The sequence below is a fragment of the Aphelocoma coerulescens genome, chromosome 4 (assembly GCF_041296385.1).
Source record: "Aphelocoma coerulescens isolate FSJ_1873_10779 chromosome 4, UR_Acoe_1.0, whole genome shotgun sequence".
NCBI classification, from domain to species: domain Eukaryota; kingdom Metazoa; phylum Chordata; class Aves; order Passeriformes; family Corvidae; genus Aphelocoma; species Aphelocoma coerulescens.
In genome coordinates, this window is record NC_091017.1 from 36,765,853 (window position 1) to 36,788,908 (window position 23,056).

General features: G+C 33.9%; 1 long non-coding RNA gene across 2 annotated transcripts in view; it reads right to left on the bottom strand.

Moving 5' to 3' along the window:
* Nucleotides 1-8,260: 8,260 nt before the first annotated feature.
* LOC138109031 (uncharacterized) overlaps nt 8,261-23,056 on the bottom strand; it is a 167,448-nt gene continuing 152,652 nt past the window's right edge. The window contains exons 2-4 of one of the 2 annotated variants that reach the window (XR_011150214.1): nt 16,500-16,584; nt 9,582-9,652; nt 8,261-9,499 (exon numbers count right to left, since the gene is read on the bottom strand). This is a non-coding gene — a long non-coding RNA (uncharacterized lncRNA). The remainder of the gene's footprint in view (nt 9,500-9,581; nt 9,653-16,499; nt 16,585-23,056) is intronic. The other variant, XR_011150215.1, reaches the window with a different exon arrangement.

Below are 23,056 nucleotides of genomic sequence, written 5' to 3' on the forward strand. Positions count from 1 at the left end.
GATGCCATTCAGTGAATGCCAGTTTATCCATGTAAGAAGGACAATATAAATTTAAAAATTTATATATATATATATATATATATATATATATATATATGGAAGAAGAGTCAAGAATATGAAAATAAGAGAAAGGTCAGAAAATTCCCCAACAGCTGCATTTTTTGAAGGAGATGTGAATATTCCTGGTCAGCATTTGAACTCTTTTAGTACGGTATTGCTCGTTACTGTTAAAATATTTTGAGAATTTATTTTTAAGACTTCCAAAACGGTCTCTTTAATTAAGGTATGTGCTTTTCTCCAGTAACTACTTAACAAATGCATAAAAATTCAGAATGCTTATCCTCAAATTCCAAGTCTAAATTTAGATTTGTGTTTATATCTTTTTTCTTAGATGGAACCACAGGTTCTGCCATACTGAAGAGATCTCTCATGTAGATGCCACACCATGGTTTTGTGAACCCAGCATGGACAGTGCCTTCAGATTCTGTGAAATTCTGGCAGCATTTGTTGGCCCAAGTGTTCAGGACTATTTTCACCCATGGAGCACAGTTTGCTACCTTGGCTTCAACGCTGCAGCCTACAGAAGGTTCTTTAAAGAAGATAAAAGAGAAAGGTTTGCTCAAAGCAAGCCTGCCTTCCTCTCTGCACCACCATGGACCTATTTCAACTCAATTAAAAGGGGTCAGGTATACCTGGAGCAACACAGAACTATTTTCAGTCCCTCAAAAAATCCGCTTTGAAGCTAATCCCAGCTCACACAGGAAGAGGGGGAAGGAAGAGAAACCAGAGGAAAAAAAGGAAATTATCTGGTATGATTAAAAACTTTGCCAAAGAGTGGTCAAAAAGTATTTCAGGGATACTTGATCAATGTTGAGTCCTTATTTGAAAATGTTAAGGATTTAAAAAATGATACAACATAACATTAATAGACAATAAGATGTATACAAATAGTATGAATGTTGGTGTACAAAAGTAAATACTAAGTGCGGCCTTTGGCAGAATATCTTAATCAAATAAACATTTGAAGAAAACTTTTAAGGAGTTCCTGAAAATACGTATCCATCACCACACATTTTCTCACGTCAAAATTGTGTTGAACGTTCGCAATAACCTTCATATCAGTTATTAGCAGTGGTTATGGATTTTTCATGTGGGGTGTTTCAGCTTCTGCTTTTAAAATCAGATCTCAAGTCAATCAAGTAACAGCTTGCTCACATGTAGGGAACAAAAAGGGCACAGAATTAGTGTTATTGCTAATGCACAAAGCTATTACCAGGGAATTCAGAACGTTCACAAACTTTTTATGCAATGCTATCACCTATGAGATTAGATTATGCTGCGTGTCCTTTTAATGCAGTTTTAAAAAAATCTGCCCTCAACCTTTAAAAAATTAACCAAATTGTAGAAAATACTTTTAAGACATTCATTAATAAATAAACACGAAAAAAGAGACATTATATTTGCACTGATTTTCTTCTACAGTGCATTTTATTGGCTGTGTTTTAAATGTACAAATTCAAGCCTTGGCTGATTTTTTTTCCATTTTGCAATTTGTTTTTTCCTTCCCTTTCTTTTAAAAAAATCTTCCTTTAAAACTGATACATGTGTCCATTGACAACATGAAAAGCATAGATGCAGTCCTTTTGTCCTGAAGTATTAAACCAGTCCTATGATCTTATAGAATCTTTTTGCTATCTGCACTTCTATTGTTATGCTTCAATTCCTGGGGGACATTTGTAAAAAAATAGCTGACTGATCTTCTTCCTTAAGTTTTATTTTAGCTGCAAGAAATCTGGTATACTGCTAATAATGCTAACAAGTAGTCTGTTGCCAGAATGTTACACTTGCATCAGCACTTTGTAAGTTTTCTAGCACTGATCCAAACAAGGAAGAAGAATAAATTTAGTTCAAATCCTGATTATAACATGATTTGTCATACCTTAATGTATCCTTGATCTGAATGCCATGAAATTTTGCCAAACACAACTGTGATGATGACGTTTCAGGGCTTCAAGCTTTCCCCATTCTTTTCCCTTTCTAAAAGTAAATAAATAATTCTACTAAATTCTTTGTTGAATACATAAATGAAGCTTTGAGGTCCACATAACCATTTAGAGAAGTGAATAATTTTATGTAAAAGAGAAAAACCCCAACCAAAACTATTGAGTAACTTAGATTATCTCAGCTAGCTAGAATATGGTGGTAATAATGGCAAGGTTGTGTGTTTGATCCCTGCACAAGACATTCACTTAAGAGTTGGACTGGATGGTCCTTGTGGGCCCCTTCCAACTCAGAGTATTCTGTGATTCTGAGTGTGTTCATTTCAGTGTGGTTTTGAGTCTTATATCTAAGTGAGGGATCAAACTCACCTGAAATAGTCAGAGAGAATAACGAGAACTTGTTAATGATTATTCCTATTGCAGTAACATCTAGGATATGAAATCAGTGACCAAACTGCACAATTCTAAGCTAACTACACCAATGGCAACAGTGGTATTTGTTCCATTTTAAAATCCAGCCTTCTTGAAGACAACAGGGCTACCTATGTAAGGAAAAACATACCTGTAACATAACTGTCACCATGTATAGTTTCTTTGTCAAGAGAGACACTACTTATACTAATTCTGTCCCTTTCTGTTGTGAGCAACCATTTGACAGACAGATTACATAAATATGAGACAGCAGCAACAATTGCCTTTCCTGGTGTGACAGGATTCATGTTGCACAGACCTAATTACTTTGGACTTGTCAAAGGCAGAGACAACTGTGGACGATAGATAGTGTACGGCTAATGATGCATTTCATGTGAACGAATGGACAGGTTAAGCTACGTGTGCCTGCCAAATTTCTATTCCTTCACACAATTAATACAAGATGTTCAGGAAACAGATGGCCAGGCATCTAAAAGTCAAATCAGAGTATCTTTTATGGTCTGTAGGGAACAGTTACTGGCTGCAGAATTGAAGGTGATTAGCATGTTGTTGACAGTCTATTCAATCTTCTCTATCATTTATTTTAAAGAAGTAATTATTCTCTGCAAGAGACCTGACTTACCTTTCCATCCTACTAGTACAGCTGTGCCTGAGAGAACACCAAGTGTTTTCTGTCACACTGAGTTTAGACCTCTCTGAAACACAAGAAGTTACAGTAATGGTGTTTTCAGTCTCAGAACAGAAGTAATGTGTATCCAAGCCATTCTCACCATGCCTGTCAGAAGCTGGGATTGTTTTATCCTGCTCTTCAACTTAATTTTAATGTTTAATGTGGAGAATACCATCATATTCCCCTTACTTATAAGCTAGGTAAGCAAACTCAATGGGAAGTTATCGCAGTTACAGGTTTAGCCACATTTTTTTAGTAACCTTTAACTCCTATCTATCTTTGCAACTCTCTGGTTTTTTCTGTTCCTTTTCTCATGAAGCCTTCCAGTTTGGTTTTTTTTGGCAGTAGGGCAAACCATACTGTAGTATAGGGGAGGTGTAGTACTATATGAATATTTTATTAGAACTATTAACTTTTGTCATGTGATGCTTTTGTCCACCTCATAAAAACCTACCATTTTCTTTGCTGACTCTCTTTTACTTTGTCACAAAAACAGCCTCCAAAAGATGCTGTTAAGCTCAAGAGAAATTTGGACAGATGAATAAAGTCTGAATTTTTTCCTTGATGTATTTCAATAGAAGACCATTCCCTTGCATGTATGCAGTACATATTTCAGAATGTTGTTCTGGTTTTTTCTGCCACACAAATTTAGCCTTGACATACACTCACCTCTTTTGATTGCCCAATATGGGTTCATCAACAAAACAGTTCCCTTGTATATCCAAGCTCTTGGAAAATTCAAGACAGGATGAAAAGCTCAGACCACAAAAATGTTGTGCCCCATTATGTTCAAGTTTTTTGTCATTGTATTTTGAGAAAGTATAATCAAATAGTGCAATGAGATTCACATAAACAGAATTCCCAGTGGAGGTTCCTCCTACTTTGAACTATAACTGCTTTTTTACTCATAATAAAGACATTATTTTTTAGCTTTATTCTATATTATATTATTGCATGATCACACATATTATATGCCAGTCTGTCCACTACACCTCCTGCTAAAGTGACAATTTTAAAGGAGTTATGATCTATAGAATAAGATTTGATTCTGATGATTTTTGAGGAAGGAAAAAGTTTTGTATGCTGTTGGACAATAGACAGTTGTAAAGAAATGTCAGAAATATATCCTATACTTCATGGAGAGGCAAAAAATGTTTCCATTGACTCTAAGGATTTTGAACATTTGACTTTTTTTTTGCTTATTAGTAATAGAGAAGTAAACAAGAAATAGAATTAAGCCTAGTCCTTAAACAGTTCTTACCAGGAACACTACAGAATTTAGTGAAAAGGCAGAATTTCTTTCCAGGTGAAGTTTCATCTATATATTTTCCATTAATGAATAATTTTTGAATAATATTAGACCATAGAGAAAATCGCCCAACAATATAAATCTGATTAATATTACCAATGAGAAAATATACATTTAGCTCAATCAATATCATCATTCTGTACAAATAACTCAATCTTCCATTTCTAATTTACTCACAGTGACCAATCACACTAATGCAATACATTTCAATCAGGTAACAGCTGAGGAAAATTAAACTAAGTTGCTCATACAGACCAACCTTGTAAAAATCTCATTTTTGTAGTACTGATTTCAGTAACTGTCAGTTCTTGTTATAAAGCAATTTTTAAATATTTGTGTGGAATAAAGGTAGGTATGGAATGGATTTTTTTCTCCTTTGATATCTACAGTAGAGTGATACAGGACTTACCAGAGATTTTTTTAAGATTTTTTCTTTTTCACTTGAATGTTGCTATCTTCTTGAACACATTGCACAGGAAAGCAATTATAAACCAGAACTAATAATGGTAGGTTAATCTCATATTTCTGGCAAGAAGGGCTAAATGCAGAAACAGAAATTCCGAAAGCTCACAGCCCACAGACAGCTCAAGAAAAAATTGTAAATAGTTGGACAGGTTATAGAGAAGTCTGTGGATCTCAATTTGATATCTAGTAGTTACACAATGGAGTCCCATAGTGTAAATAATAGTTTCTAATCACATCGAGTTTTGGCATAGATTTTTTATTTCCACAGTTGAAAGAAATGTCTATTCTTAGCTTCTGTTCCCAGCTGACAGTCCTAATAGCTTGATGACAATTTACATTATGATTTTAAAAGGTTTTTTCCAACCTAAACAATTCTGTGGTTCTATTAATGATGTTATTTTTAACTTTATTCTAAAAAGTGATATAACTTTAAGGTCACACACAACCATATGAAATGGACTATTGTATGACTATATGAAGTGCTGGAGACCAAAGACATAAGCAGCAAAACTGACAGAAAACTTGTGTATGCTTCTTGGCTTTTTTTTTTCTTCCAGTAATTATGAATTTTCTGACATTTCCTACCACCGATCATACATTAACAGATAGAAATTTTTACTTTTGATACATGTAAAACTGAAGACAAACGCAGCCCCAAATAAGCTTTTGAAAGCAGTTCAAAGATATCCAAGTTAGTAGGATATGTCACACAAATTTGTGTTCCTGAGCTCACTGTTGTCTCAAACATTCAAAAAAACCTCTTCAACAACACCAAGCTGGTGATACCTAGATTCCTTATTTCATAATTTTCTGATGGGAACATATTTTGACCCTTTTCCACTATCATTTCCCTCCTTATTTCTCATTCCTATTCCCTCCATATTTGATGAGGTATGTGATATATATGCCTAGTTAGATACCTACAGAAATTTTCCATGAATCTATAATCTGCATTAGATTTAGCAGTTGTCATAGGAAATTTTTATGCTCTAAGAGCAAAAGATTTAGATTGGAATTTAAAAAAAAAAAAAAAAATTGAATATAACTTAAATTTACAAAGCTTAAGAAGAGCACACAATTCAATTAGGCTTGCTATTGTAGTTTAGTTTCTCATTTTATACAGTGTTGCCTCTATGAATCCAGACTAATTTCTGTCTCAGAGTATCTGTAAATTACGAATGACTCACAAAAAAGTTTCAAGGTAAGTATTCTTATTGAGACCCACATGCTGATTATAATGATTGACACTAAGAAAGGTCTCAAATCAGTGTGGCATCCTGCAGAGTTTTTCACAGGTATAGCCATCTTTACTATGCAGATCCTCAAGTGACTTCAAAGTTGCTTATAAGTAAGCCTTCACAAATCTTAGCCCTGCTTGCCAGAATATTCATTTTAATCTCCTTAATCTTTTATTTATCAGTAAAACATATGGAACTCATTTGACACTAAATAGAGAATATGTAAAGGCAATAATTCCCATCATTTAGAAAGGTGAGGATGAAACAGGGAGACACAAAATTATTCTGAAAGGATGTACTATATTTTATGCTCAATTTATTTCTATACTGATCCTTAACCCTGCTTTTCCTTCTTTCCATATGCAGGCCTACATAAAAGATATCTGAGTTCAGACCAAAATAAAATTAATAGCAATGATTTATCTATTTAACAAACATAATGACTATTCAAGAAGCACAGACCTGAAAGAACTACTTGAATCTGTCATCAATGCTACAAAATCCTTTCTAAAACAATCATAATGTTTTTAAATTAGGCAATATATTTCTCCCATTCCTTCTGTTGTGGTAAGAAACTGTCTTCCCTTTTCCAAGCTATCTTAATTAGTGAGAAGTTTACATCCCTGTGTTCTGGTGTCTATATACTTTTAGGGGTTTTTCACCTAGCTGCTGCTAACGATCATATTTTTAAACTGTATTTATAGATCATTCAGATTTTTTTTATGCTATTTCAGCTAAACTTCTCTATTTTTCTCTTATGAAATATATTTCCCATTCCCCTGTTTATCCTGAAAATAAAGATTTTTCTTCCTTATACATAACAGTCCAGAGGAGGTCTCATGAGTGTTTTCTGTAAGAACAGTAACTCCATCTTAAAAATGCTTGACTGATGTTTTCTATGGCTGAATAACCATTTTTAAAAACAGCTTTGCTTTGGTGATTTCAAGTAATCATAGAATGTGTTGGGCTGGGAGGTACCTTTAAGATCATTAAGTCCAACACTCCTGCCTTGATCAGGGATACCTTCCACTAGACCAAGTTGCTCAAAGCCCTGTTCAACCTGACCAATTCGTAGCTAGCTTGGACATCCCAAATGTTTTCTTCATTTCTACCTGTAGTGTTTCCATTTTATAGCCTAAACCATTGATAGAAGTACTTTTTGAATTTCAAATTAGTGAATTTTATTCTACTTCTATTAAATAATTCTTGCTGTATCTCCATCCTTTTCTGTACTGATTGTCAGCTTCATTGCATCAGCAAACTTCCACTGTGCAGGAGAATACATCAGCAAAAAGTATTAAACGAGAATTTCCCCACTACTTACCTTTGAGTTTCGCTACCAAACTTCAACAAATTCAACAATTGTCTCACTAACAAAACTTCCTTAAGCATCTTGCATCTCTATCATTCTCTGTATGGTATTATATCAAATGTTTTACTGAAATTGGATTAAAACTATTGAATTTCCCTGCCTAGACAATCAATCTGTTGTCTTATCAAAGACAGATACAAGGTTAGTCTGACACAATCTACTTTTGATGAACTGATGCATTATTTTCCAACATTTTTTCATTTACAGTCATGATTTGAATACTTAGATTCAGTGTGTGTTCATAAATTGTATGCTATTGAGGATAGACTAATCAGCTTGCAGCTGCATGTTTTTCTTTCCTATAAGCTAGATATTATATTTTCCTGTCATATGCTGCCACTCCAACCCGGCAGATTCATTAGAAATTCCTACTAATAACTGCCAATTTCACAGGCCAGCTGTTTTGAACTTCTGTGAATGAAGAACATGCATCTCATACAATATTCAAGCAGACCATTTTTTTATCACATTTCTCTAAAACTTTTTTTTTAAATCAAACTGTTTCTTTTTATTCACCCCTTACTCATTGTCTACGACTACTATTACTCAATCAGTAGTACTCTTTTAGAGCCATTATGTCCTCCATTATAATTTATTTCTTTGCTGACTGGAGAATCTACTTCATCAGTGAGAAGCACAAGCTTTAAGCACTCTTACGTAATCTGTTGACTGGAAGGATCCTTTCCTCAGTGTTTAAGTACTGCACTCACACAGACTCTACTGCTGACAGGTGGAGGAAAAAGGAAAATTTATTGAACAAACATACACCTCCAGTGTTTTAGAAAGAAACCTCCAAAATCTGAGAACAGTTTTTTCAGTCAATAGAATTAATCTCTCTCTCTTTTTAAAATGTGGTGTTCTTTAAGCACCTTCACAAACCTTCAATATGGCAGTTTTATTTTTCAAAAGAAGTGTAATCCCTACATACAGGAATTTGATACATTTTGATTTTGTTGTATAGTAATAGATTTCACTAGCTTTACTTCTCTAATATAAGGCTGAGTTACAATGAGCATATTTCATCTTCCAGAGCACAAAAAATTTTCCTCTGGGCAGAGTTTATCTTTTAGTTGCATGGAAAAGTGAATCTATGTTGTGTTACTTTCCTCCACTTCTCCCTTCTTCCCCCATAGCTTTTCACAGTGGGTTGATACACTGAAAATAGATACTTTTACCACTTTTTAAATTTCAGTAGTTATTAATTTTGTGTAATTCCATTGTAATGGTATCTTATATTTTTATTGCAGGTTAGGATGTGCTTTGGCAATCTGAGGAATGAATACAAATTGTGTGATACAAGAATCTTAAAGAAAAAAGCTTTCTTGTTGTTGTTATTAAAGATCCAGTAAAACAAATTTCTTTTGGCAGACCATGCTTGCTGTTCCAATGTTTGCAATTCCATTTTTACATTAAAAACTAAAGGATATCAGTTTGGATAATTTAACCTTTGTACAATTTCCATTTAAGATTCTAGCTTCATGAACACTAAGAAAAGATTATTTTTAAGCTCCATATTTATTGCCAGCAATTCCTGCTCCTGTAATGTCCAAACATACCTGAACTTCAATACTGTCATAGTTAACACATGTAATCTTGTTTCAACAGACTTTACCTCAATAAATATGTCACAAATGTTTTCTTCTTAAGTTTCAATTACTTTAATTGACTTGGCATTTGACTCTGTTAATCAACATTCATCTTATCTCAGTTGAAGTAATTTAACCTGAGTTCAATTAAATTAATTCTCAGTCTCATTCTTAGAAAATTGCATTCACAATTATACTTTGCACAAGACTATTTAAATTGCCCAGAATGAGAAGTGTGATATTTCAATATCTGTATATGGCCCTAAATCAAAGTTACATCTGATTTCCTTAACAATTTCTTTACAATTGAGATTTTCAACCCAGTTATTCGACCTTCTTGACAATTTTTTCTCTGTTGTGTGAATTTCCTTTGTTCTGATTTCCTTAGTAACGACTTAGAAGGAATAAATGCTCACTCTCTTTTCTCCTGGAAAAAGAGGAAGCAATAGGTGAAACCATCAGCCAGAAAAGTACAAAAGAAGCAAAGAGAAGGCAGGTGCCTAAGTTACCTATTCCCTCTATGGAGTGATGTTTGTTACCGGATGTTTTGGATGGCCTGAAAAAATAACTTGACAAATACCTGGAGAAAAGACACATTAGTGACTGTTAAATACAGAAATACTACCTCTGACTGAAAAAGATTCTGAACCTTGAACAGTAGGTATTCCTTGGAAGTATCACTTCACATTTAGACTGTTTATGCTCCCTCCTCTGGATATCTATAATTGGATGGTAAGTGCTGCTATATATCATTATAGTTCAATATGACCTAAGTATTCAGAAATTCTGTGTTATAATGACAGGTCTGTTTAATGACAGGCAGAGACAGTCACCACTTGCACAAGATTACTTAAAGGAACATAATAATAATTTTTCCCATAAGAAAATTGGTATGAGTTCATGGTGTGACTCCAAAATGTCCTCAATCAATTACGTTGTCACATCTTTTGTAAATATCACCTCTGGTGGGTTTTGTTGTGGTTATTTTCGTTTCTTTCCTTTGTTTTTTTGGGGGTATCGGTTCAGGATTTTTAAGGAAATTGATCCAAAAGTATACTGAAGCTGCCAGCATATTATTACTAAATGTTCCAGACTCAGGAAAACATATGAAACTATGACCATGCTGTCTACATTTACATATTTGTGCAAATGTTTCATAGAATTTTTGGCAACAGGACACAGACATGCTTGGTTTAATTTTCTGTCTCTTACTCAATGGAATTTTACGTTCTTTATCATGATACATAATATTAGAATATTTTATACTAGCCTCAGATGACTGCTTTGTGACAATATTTACTGATATATACATATTCACTATGCTCTGTATGTTATGCTATATATATTTATGTAACCTTCTGCTTTAGAGATGGGAAGTTATTTTATATTCAGTTCAATGGTTGCTGGCACAGAAGCAACAGAATATTCATTAGGTTTTCTGTAATTTTAACTCTCTTTTCAACAGAAGTCACTAATGTTTGTTCCCCACGTATGGAAGAAAACCAAAACCTGTAAAATCTTTGTACAAACAGTAACCTTAGGACAAAAGAAAAGCGTAGCTCACATTAGTTGTTAAGAAAATATGTGGATTTGCTACTTGCTTTGTTTATTCTCTTATATATCATTCCTGGGGTATTAAAAATAATCTTAAATCTTAAGACAACTTTATAATTTAAAATAAAATAATCTTAATTGTTTTATTAAAATAATCTTAATAACTCATTTCACAGGCCACAGCCCAAGAGGAGTAAAAGTCCTCATCCCACTAACTGCTCTATTCAAGAATTTTTCCTCTCAAGATGTGAAATGTTTAAAAGAACATTAAAAACAGTTCAAAAAGCACATTTCACTAAAATCAGTCTGTTAATTGCCTGAGCTGCTTTGATAATTTGGTCTCTGGGTTGTGATGGGTTATTCACAAAGAAAAATTTTAAGCTGGTTTCCTAAGGCTCTTTCTACTAGTAGCAAAACGTTAGACATTCTTTTATAGGCCAAATTGGAGCACACAAATCACCCTCTGGTAAGGGCTTTCCACTTCTTGATGTACAGGGCAAACGTCGGGAGACAAATCTCCTGGGCAGATATGGAGACCACTAAAATCAGAGAGGTTTGGATATTTGAACATTTTTGAATTAAGCAATTTTCTTTCCATACAGTTTAAGAGAGGTAACATGCTATATTAGAAAGAACGAGTATCACTAAATCATATTAATGTAGAACAAAAGATGTTGAGAACTATCACTTCAAATTTAATATCCCTTTTTAAATTAAGTCTATCATCTTCTGAAGGAAAGTAAGAAGATGTTTTAATAATTCAAGAACTCAGTTATTCAGGGAAGCTTGATCTATTTGACTACTAACGCACTGATGACAAGGGTGTCTATATGTCTCTTTTTCGTTTCCTGCTTTTCACCACTGCCTTAAGAAGTCCATACATGACTTAGGTCAAAATGATACTGTGAATTTGAAAACTACTGTTCTGATCACAATTTCTTTCCTACTGTCAGAGATAAGTTTGGTTTCTATGACTATTAACTCACAAAAATGAACAACCAATTTTACCTGCTTAATATTCCTAATTGTTACTGCACGTACAGCCAGAGGTTACTGTTCCAAATCGGGCAGGGCAGGGAGGCAGAATTTAAAAATGTATAGTTGCAAATACTTAAATGACATATACAGGAGCTCACCTCAGTGAATGCACCACCCTGCTACTAAAGCAACCACCAAATTTCTCAAGAAAAACTGACCTAAAATTCTATATTTATGGCAGTCATGATTTGGATATATATTTATATAGTTTTAAACTGTCCCAAATCAGAAACTCCAGACATAAGAATACTTCTATGACATTATTGTGATTGCTTAGTTCAGAAAACAATGACATTAACTATTTAGACTTCTCCAACGCATTCAATATTATTCTTGTAAATGGCTTAATTTTGTGGAAAATCTGAGAAAAATAATGACTAGGAATGGAATGCCTTTTCTGCCACGTGGAAACAGATTTCTCTCAAGAAGATGTCTCCAACAGATATCAATTGTGACAAATGACATTGGGATAAAAAAAAAATAAAGTAAGATGTTTAAATTTGAATTAGTAACTATTGTGGTCTATAAGAAAAATACTGGATATTCATGTTCAGTTCTACTTTTATGCTGTTATCAGATGTCAACATTTTGCAGTGAAAATAATTTTCACGGGATTGAGGTATTTGGCCAACTTCCTATTCACTAAGCATAAATCTGTTAAAAGCCCATCTTGAAGAACAGCCATAAATTTTAGACTGCTTGGAAAATCTCCCCTCTGTTAATTAACAACACTGAAGCTCTTAGCTAGACTTTCCCACAGTAAAGCAGATCCACCTTTAACATTCAATGGCACCAACTGGGATGCAAAATAATTTTGGTAGTGTCTTCCATACTTTCACTCTCTGTTGATATATGACATTATTGTATGTAAAAGCAAAATATTGCACTAAATATACCATGGCTTGTAGAGTGGAGCAAGATTAAAAATTCCTTAGGTTTTCAAGTGAGAAAAAGAACTATTTCACTTTTAGCTAATGTGGTCCACTACTGCTATAAGTCTATATATCTAAAATAGAACATATATTAAAAAAGATATTTATGATCTCTTATCCGTCTATTGAGAATGTTAATTGTCCTTTAAAATTATTCTATTCATTTATTAAAATTAAACATTAATATCACTATTAACATTGATGCCTTTTCTTTTAATGTATCCAATATTAGCTCCTGAGGAACAGATTCATGCATCTTTCTCTGGATAAAGACACTTCTGTCTGGCAAAGATTGTATTCTGATGTAAAGGACAGGTGATGGTAACATTGCTTCATAAACTTTTGCCTCAAAATCAGCAAAAACAGTCATTAGAGGAAAGATTTCTAAAAGTGTTTTCAATCTTTTCCTCTTTTTTCCAACATTATTTTTAGTGTGGACATTAAAACTAGTTATTCCATTGTAGTGTAGATTCCAGTAGCAGTGCAAATTATTGACCCTAGTAACAACTATTTTCTCTAAGAATTCAAGAATCATATAACCTACTTTTTAGTCACTGAATTTCTCAGATGTTCTCTATTACTTTTTCATCCACTGGGGTGCCCAAGACATTTAAAATGAAAATATGAATTGCAATCTTCAGATACATTTATGATCCTGATTTTTTAAGATATTGGTTCATAATGTAGAGGGAGCTGTCTGAAACCAGATTACTCTGTAGAACTCATTCTTCTAATTAGCATGTACCCCAACACTTACAAGCATAAGTTTTATGGCTTTTCATTTATTACGGTACGGACTAAACCACTTAGCCTGGTTCTCATTTTAACCTGGATCAAACTTGGATCAAACTTGGATCAATGTAGTTCTCTGAAATACTTCCTGTCTTCTCACTACTTCTGGCAACACACAGGCTACCAAACCTTGTATATATTGAAAATACTGGAGTTTCCTAATGAGTTTAATAAAACTTCTGAAACCAAACAACAACACTGTCCCCCCCCTCCCAAAAAGCCCAAAACAACCACAGTCAAACTTATGAGAGGAAAAATGAAGTTACTTAGGAAGAAGTGAGGAAAAACTGATTAATAAAAGGAATTGTAACCTTTGAATCACTGAGGAGAATTGTGATATGTGGCTGTGAATCAGTATATAAAAAAGGATATGTTAATCAAGGGCCAACCAATTGACTTGGAACTTTCAATGTACTACTTGCAATAACAGACCGAGTAAAAGAGTTTCAGAAGAGAATATTAAAACATATCTTTAAATATAAACTAAGGTAATATTTTCATTGACTATTCACAGCTTCAGAAGCCCAGAAGAAATTTTCCCTGTGGTTATTATGACCTCATATACAAACAAATTTATGATAGAAACATAAATAAAAAGGGCTTAACTATCCAAATTAAAAATAGGGGAAATGTGATTTGGAATCGAGTGTAACTAATGAGATACCTTATTTAATTGTTAGTCTTAAAATCTAATTTAAGACTGTTTTCTTTATTCTCTGAAATTTATCTGTAATTAGAGCACGAAAAGGAGGGACTGTGGACTCAGTGATCCTTGTGGGGCCCTTCCCACTCAGAATATTCTGTGATTTTGTGTTTCTGTGAAAAAATAAGTCAAAATTCCTGCACATGACATATGCTGGCAGGATATGACATCTTGTTATTTAATATATGTTAATATATGTAAAAGTAGACAGCAGTAATGAAGGAACAAGGACAACACAGATGTGGAGGAATTGGATAAATGTAAATATAAAAAAATATGAAGCTATGAAGGAAAAGGAGCCATGTCAGGTGAAGGATGAGGAATATTGATAGATAAACTACTAGATAAAGTAATAATAATTGTTGAAGCAAATATCTTCAGCAAAATAAGTCAAATATTTTAATATACTTAAATATACTTTAAATATATTTAAGTCAAATATATTTAATAATACAGCAAATACAGTGCAGTTATTTGGGGTAAAATAGTCATTAAGGATGTAGGCACGTGAAGCTGCACACCTCTATATGTACCTAAACAGATATATAAACATACCAAGGCATGAGCAATTCCAATTTGATAGTCTGGTCCCTTTCAAATACTACTGCCACATCTATAAAGGCTCATTCATCACCAAGGAAGCTCTGCCTCATTATTCAGACTGCTTCTGCAGTGTTTCCTCCAAGGCTATACACAGAGCAGCCCACTGCTGAAGGTTTCAAAATATGGGAACTGGACACAAACACTGAGAAGCCTTCAGAAAAACTTACAGAGCTGAAAACAGTGAAACAGTCTGTTCATGGCAATAGTGTTTGAAAATACACAACTTATTTGTTGAATAAACTCAGATTCCTGTATCATTTAAATCCACAGGTTTAACTGCACAGCATGATAGGTTTGCATGCATTCCTTTGGAACCAATACAGTAAAATGCCTGATTTGAAACATTGTCTGAATTCAGTGTCCCACAACAACCTGGAGTGAATATTTGGCCCTAGCAATTCCCTAGGAGCTGCCTGCAGTAAATTGACTGCATGAGTAGGACCAAGCTAGCACACTGATGTAAAGAGTCAGACCCTGCTACTCAAGACACACTTCATATTTCAAGCTTTACAAAGCCAAAGCAGGCAGAGGAAGGAGTGCTTCTGGAAGTTTCTTATTGCCTCAGAGAAAGTATTATGCTGGTCTCTGTCCTGCTACTGTACCACTTAACTCTGTGCCCTGAGCACAGCTCTTATATTGGCTCTGTCTTTTATGTCCCACATATCCAATCAGTGCTGAGGCCTGTGTACAGCCAAGGCATTCTCATCCAGTGCGAGTGGCCTCTGCTGCTGCTGCTTCTGAGTGCAAGGGAGTGGAAGCCCTTGCCACGGTCCAGCTGTCCCTGTGGACAGAAGGGTTTGAGTCACAAGGCATTTACAGGAACATCGTTGTCCCTGTCTGAAAAATACTCTCAAAGGTGTATTGTACTGTAGCAAAGAACAGGTAATTACTCTCTGAAATGCACTGGAGAGGTAATTCTTACCTCTGCATGTATTTCCTCTGCACTTATTTCCTCTGCCTCAACAGAAACATTGTGAAAATAAGAGCTTTTATATGTAAAGAGGTCAGGTCTCAGGCACTGACTGCCCCTAGAGCTATTGCTTTATGTGGAAGACTTTCAATAGCCAGATAGACACACTTAAGAGTAAGGGTTGTTCACTAAGAAGCTAAATCAACATAGTTAACAATAAAAAAAAATAAAAATTACAACTGTTGGGACAGTTTTGAAGACTTTTCTATCACTTAGTGTTTGAGATGTAATTTTTTGCACACCAAAATTGTAACTTTTTGTTATCACCAAAAGAAAGATAAACTTTTTAAAATACTTATCTAAAGAAGCATATATTTTAATATAGATGTTCCACTAATTCAATAGCATTGATTTCAAAAAAAGGACTAAATCTTAAAGGAAAACTTTAAGCCACTTCACTACTTTCAAAACCCAAAAGAAATAAATGCAATATTATGCAAACTTCAAGAACTAAAGAATAATGCCATGACATATCCTATAACATTAACTGTTAATGATGTTATGTAAAAGATAGTTACATGAGGTTAAATATCTTCACTATTTCATAATAGGGAATTCTGAGATGGGCTAATGGCTTACTTGAGGCAAAGGGATGTCAAGGTCAGAAGCACAATTAAAATTTTTTCACAGGTTTACAGATCCTACTCCTACACTATTAGCTCATGCTTATGTCTAAGGTGTCAAGAGCAAAATGACATCCTACTGCCATTCATTAACATAAAAGCCTTCCAAAGTAGTGCAGTTGGTTTGTAATACCATCTATGTAGTACCATCTATCAAAGTGACCTAAATCACACTCTAATGCTCGTTTTCTACAGAGAACTGTTAAACTTACCAAGAATGAAGGCTTAAACCTTTGCCGCTTCTTGACTAAGAATAAAACGTCGTGTAAGGAATTAAATCAAAGATCTATTTGTATCCTGAAATAGAAACCATAATTTACCACTTCAAAATATTGTAGGGAGCATACACTAAGACAGCAGAATTCGTCACACAACTGCCAAAGTAACTGAAAAGCACCTTCCCCCCAAATGATGCATATGAAGAACATCCATGCATAACAGCAGGATCTAAACACTAAACAATAATAATGTTGTAGACTTGGGAAAAAAAAAAGCATGCTACAGTCTTGTTTCCTGAAGTGTCAAATATGCATCTTGGAAAGATACCATGAGCATCTTTCCAGTTTTTGAGAAGAAAAAGAAAATGAGTTCTTTAGATACCTGAAGGAATTCAGAAGTCTATACACTTAGTCCTGACACCAGTGTCAAGGTGCACCTTCAATTTCATGTCTGTGTCCAGACTGAGAGGTGAACTGATGAGCTTTACCTTGTACAGATTACATTTATATGCCGTAAATAAGTAATGCAACATGCTCTTGATTGATTACAATTTGAAAAATTGCAATGTGAAAGTGACACTTTCTTCTACTATAATTTTCTGTGTCTGACGCTTGCCAGGTAAACTGACTACTATGCAAATAATAGAGCATCCTTTGTGTTTGCACTTCTGTCTGTAGTGTACAACCCTTTAACAGCTATGCCATTCATAGCAAACAGCATATACAGAGGGGTGCTTATGTTTATGTATAAGCATGCATATATATGCACATCTGCATATGAATACATATGTATTTAACACATCTGTTCTCTAGTGATTTATCAGTTTCATAGACTTTTTCTTATGGTTCCAAGAAACATCAGAAAAGAAAAGAGACATCTTCTGTCATTTCCTCTCAACTGTCTTGTTCTTACTTTCTATTAATAAGTAATATGGCATAGTTAGTTTAAAAACTGAAAAAGAGACTAGAAGACATAAAAAAAAGGCAAAAAAGAGAAATAATAAGGATTTTTTCTTAATTTACAAATCTATACATTAATACAATAAATAAAAACTAAACCCCATATATTTTTGGTATAAAACATTGAGAATAGAAGAGGTTGAAAAACTGCCATGTGCTCCGAACATATTACCTATTAGCGTACATAATAATAGTAATATGAAAACATTGGAACAAGCATATCTGTTTTTCTGTGTTTTTCAGCTACATTAAAAGAGAACATGCTCCATGTGGAAAATCTCATGTGATACAAAAAAATATTTTAAGTGGATCTGAGTGATGGCGAGGTTGGAAATGGAGTGCAGATACAAATATAGCTTATTCAAAAGAAAATAACTCTGTTAGTATACTGATGATACATCTGTTTTCTTTGGCAATAATCTCTTTCCCCTGTTTCTTTATTCATTGAAAGGAACTGGCTTGCTATCAATTAAAAATAAATAGAGCATTTGTTCCTACAGTATCTTAAGTGATATAGAGATTCTAAATCCTTTTCAAATCTCAGATAATGCATATACATTAACTTCCTATAATTAAGAAAAAAAAGGAAGATGAACTATCAGTGCCCTTAACCCAATTAAATAAGTGTCCTTTGTCTGTACCTTGTATTAATTAGGATTTTGATTCACCTTCACATAAAACAGCTTTGATAGATAAAACCAGTTAAGCAAACTAAGAGATAACAGAAAATGTGTTTTTTCAAAAGAACACTAACTGTGAAGAGTCCTTGTTATCTCAAGCATTATTTCTTTGGTGCATTCATTCTCTTCTCAGCTGTAATAAAATGAGACAAAGTCATACACTTGTTTTCACTTTTGTCTTTTTTCCTGGTACAGAGTTATAGCAGTCAGGACTCCAGAAAAGCCTGTTTGTGTAACTTAGAGGACCCCTTTGCAATGAAGAGATTTTGCACTCTTAGTACATAATTAATAAGCTGCCCATGTCCAGAGTCAATTAATCATGAAGTTCTTGAATTCTAAGACATTCCCGCAAACTTGAGTCAACTAGGTAACTAAGTTTAGTCAACTACCTATATATCAAGGATTCTCCCTGTATGTTTTATGCATCTCTTTTCTGGTTAATAATAATAATAATAATAATAATAATAATAATATTTTTTTTTTTTTTTAATACCCACTGGGTTCTGTTTACCAGTTTCAGGAAGGCATGTTAGCTCAAAAATTTACTCTCTTGAGTTTGCAGCTGCTAAACAGTATAAATATCTAATTAAAATAACTAATAAAAAAATAGATCAAAATTAGCCTTGTCTTCTTGTAATCTTTCCTTGCATCCTTCTCAAATAAAAGCTCTTAGTTCTGTGACTACTTTTACATCCTTATAGAATGCTGAAGACATGATAATCGTGTAAATCTGTTATTATCTAACTAGTTAGTTGTTTCTTTTCACTACTGATTGGCCTACAGAGCTTTTTGGCAGGATATTCAGACATCCCTATCTCCTCCTATACAGGTAAAAATCTTTCAAATAACTCCATCTCCACATGGTTCAAAAATAGTTAAGAAAGAAACCATGGTACCTTTGCCTTGCCCTCTAATGCTGACACCCTAACAGAATCCCTTCAATTATCAGAAATTTAACTCGGGAATGATCACATTTGACCTGAATTCTGTATGTCATTTTGAAAAATGTTAAATTAATTCTATCATTTTTCCATTCATACATTTCCAGAAAATTAGGACTAAGCTGCTGTTGAGTGCAAAACTATAGGTCAGTTTCCTTTGCTGCTGAGCTGTAAACAGAGGTTATACCCAAACAGCATTTTGAAGGTTGCTACTCAGTAAATTAGTTGCTTCAAATCTCGCGAAAAACAAACCAATAAAGAAAAAAAAAAAATCCCGAACAACCAGCCAATCAACCAACCCAACCAAGAGACCAAGAGATAAGATTAAAAAAACATAGGAGACCTTTTTCAGCTGAAACTCCTAGCTCAGAAAATTCAAACCTGCTCTTCATAGTCCCCTAACCCACTCTGCTCCCTCAGTCCATTTTGTTAACTCAATATACTAATAGTGAGAGAGGAAATATATCACAAAACCTTCCAGCACATGCAAAGCAGTCTCAATAAGCATATTTGAATGTGAAAGAGTAGCAGAAGATGGTTCCCAACCCTTTAACATTTCCTGACTTACAATCTGGCTTCTCTGTGCAGAAGGAAATGAAGTCTCACACACTTTTTCAGGAATTGGTCAAGATCACTGTGTTCTCTATATTTATTGCTACTTATTGCATTTTATTATACAAAAACTAAATTTCATGACTGTGAAATTAACATCGGAACAGTAGATATTTCAACATAAGTTAATCAAGTGACAAGGAGTGCTCTGGCAAAGAATAGACAAAATTACTTTTGCTCTCCAACCACACAATAATGTGTCACTCAGAGTAATTTTGCTCTCTTATGAAAGCTTACATATTAGAAACATTGGTAGAATATTGTTTCCTTTTTCTCTTTCATGAAAGAAATACTTGAGCAAAGTAAAATTATGATGCTAAAAAAAAGGAAAATAATTCAAATTGCATCTCTTCCTGACATTGCAGTCACTGGGTATATCTTTACTACTACTGCAAAAGAGGAAAAAAACCATCAGCTTTCTGAATTGAGGGCTGTTATCAATCTTCTTGTTAATAGTCACCAGTTCCCTGAGGTCAAATTTATGAATATTTAATACTAAATAGAAGTGCTAATTGTGTTTGAGAAACACAGAATTGGACAAATATATTCTGCACAGCCATTATATGAACATAAAACATTATTATAATTGTGGAGTTTTAAGTGCTTGAAAGGAGAAAAAGCATAAAAAGGGCCAATGAATTTTATCCAATGCAGGAAAAATGCAAACAAGAATGGTGACTGATTAGGGGAAAAAGCCCATCTTGTACACAAACTGTTTTCTTTGTATCATGTGCCCAGGAGAAAAGGGCTGCTCTAGGAGAGGAAGAGCTTTCATCATCCAGGCCTGGCAGCCACTTACTCTGGAAATGATCCACAGCTTTTCTGAACCACCTAGGTGTCCAGCCCTTGTCAATAATGATAAAAAGCCATTGAATCATTGCTTGCCTTCTTTATGCTGATGGGAAAATGCATGAGTGAGATGCTTACAACAGAATGGCAACTATTTATAAATACCAAAGCACTGATTTTTGACATCATTGCAGATTTACTTCAAAGTAACTGGAGAAATGTCATTCTGCACATAGTTTAATTTTGTAATTGTGACAAAATATTCATAATTTTCTGCTTTATGTTAGAGAATGATTTCAGAAATGCTTTGGCCATAAATTGATCATTTTTATTTATGTTAAAATTTCAAAATCATCTCAGTAAATTATACTTTATTATCACTTATTTATATTTTGCCCACACAATAATGGTGGCAGAATTACTAATAAAATTCTCTTAAGGTATTACGTAATAGTATTACATATATTAATATTTATAAGACAAAAAGCACACAAGCATGTGCATATAATACAAGTCTCTCAAGAACCATGCCAAATAGTAAGATTGAGTACTGTTGTGATTTAAGATAATTTGGGAGTGACATCAGTGGGTAGTAACTTTTAGAACTTTTCAGTTGGAAGTTTATTTACTTATGGTATTAAAAATAATAATATTGTCTTCAGTCATGCAGGTTTGCAAACAAAACATTGGCTGAAGTCATCACTGTATTTGAGTGCTTATTTGAGTGCTTTAGCTGAATTTACATGACTTCAACTCTGAAGATGTTAGACTGATTTAGAGGAGTTTAGCCATCTTCTGCTCTCAGATAAGCACCCTTCCTCCTGCTAACGGAAATCTATAACTGAAATCTATAACTGTGTGCTCCTACAGCTGAAGAAACTTTGGGATCCCCTATTATAATATGCAACATTTTACACAGATCTGGAAACTTGAGCACCTATGCCATTAACTCAGAAAATGAAAACAGAAACCAGAAACATTCTGACTGCAAGCACGCTGAGACAAACACTGCAGCTAACACATTAGTCCACAAAAATGATTGAATTTAGAAACAAGTGATATTTAATACTTTACATTTGAACCTGTTTTTCAAAACTCCTAGTTTCTCACATTAAAACTGTCCTTTTACAATGTTTTCTCTAAGTTTTACAGAAAAAAAAATTCATATCTTTAAAGAAAACTATTTCACAAGCTCTACATCAAACATACATTTTTAGCAGCCATATTTGATTGAAGAAGAGAAAATGGATCTATTCCACTTAAATTTTCTCAAAATGGCTTGTATTTTTAATTCACTCTCTCCGATTTTAATTGTATACCTCCATTCTATTATGTAAATTTATGAAACTTACTCTTAAAAACAAAAATTCACTGAACATGGAGAAAAAATTACTTTTAATATAACGAAGTAGCAGAATGGAACCTTGCTCTAAAATGGAAAAAGTAATGAGTTAAATCTGGCCCTTATAAAAAATACCATGACAAAATACTGGCCACATAGATTAGAGCACCTTGGACACATTGAAAAGTTGAATAAATAAATAGATAAATTTGAGGTAGTTAGGCAATGTTTTATTTTTCTCATTTATTCCATCTTAGTTGCTGCAAGACAACTTCACTTTTGAATCAGCTGGCAAAGTCATTCATTGCTCATGCAGTCAGCACTCAATGTCTTGCACTGAATTGAAAAAAACAGGTACATGTCATGAAAAATTATAACTCAAAATGGCAAAACCATTTGAAATCACAGTCCATATAAACAAGACCACTGGGCAAATACTAATACCAGCAAGAGTAGTTAACTCTATATGTAATTTTTGTGAACATCAGAAAGAAATAAAGGAGTACCTAAATTCTTTGTTCATGATTGATTGGAAATGCCAAGTTATTAAAACAGTAATTCCAGGGCAAATGTAGTTTATTGAGGGGATTACCTTTCTTTTGTACTTTTATTCTTCATCATGAGTGACAAGAGTACCAATGTCATCTCCCCAGGCTTGAATAAGATGAAGACATTAGTCTTTAATCTTTTTTAAAGGTTATCTACAGAGATGAATAAGGCTTTTATGTAGAGATAATCATAACCTGTTATGGCTGTACAGGCGCAATCAACTGTGAAGAGATGTCCCAAAGTGGGGCAAAGCAGCTACAGAGTTTCTCTGAGTTAAATGGTTCTGCTGAAGGAGGCAAACTACATTGTTTTTATATCTTCACTGACTTATGGACAAGTTACTGCTGCTTTTATAAATTGTTTGAAAGCATGTCTCACAACATGGTAGTTGGCTATTGCTGTGACTAAATCATCACAAGCTCCTCTTCCAGCGACTTGACCATAACAATACTACTGTAGAAACTAGATCTGCAATAAATGTTCAAACAGATGTAATCAGATTCTAAATGAATTACTTTAATGCAAATGCATGGTTCCTTCCTTGTTCAGAAAGTGGTCACATGGAGATACATAATAAGATACATCAAACTAAATGCCTGTGAAGAAATCTTGAATTTTGACTTTGCAGAAAAGCACAAAACTCTCAGGTGCTGTTTATGGAGGGAAACTAGAGCACAG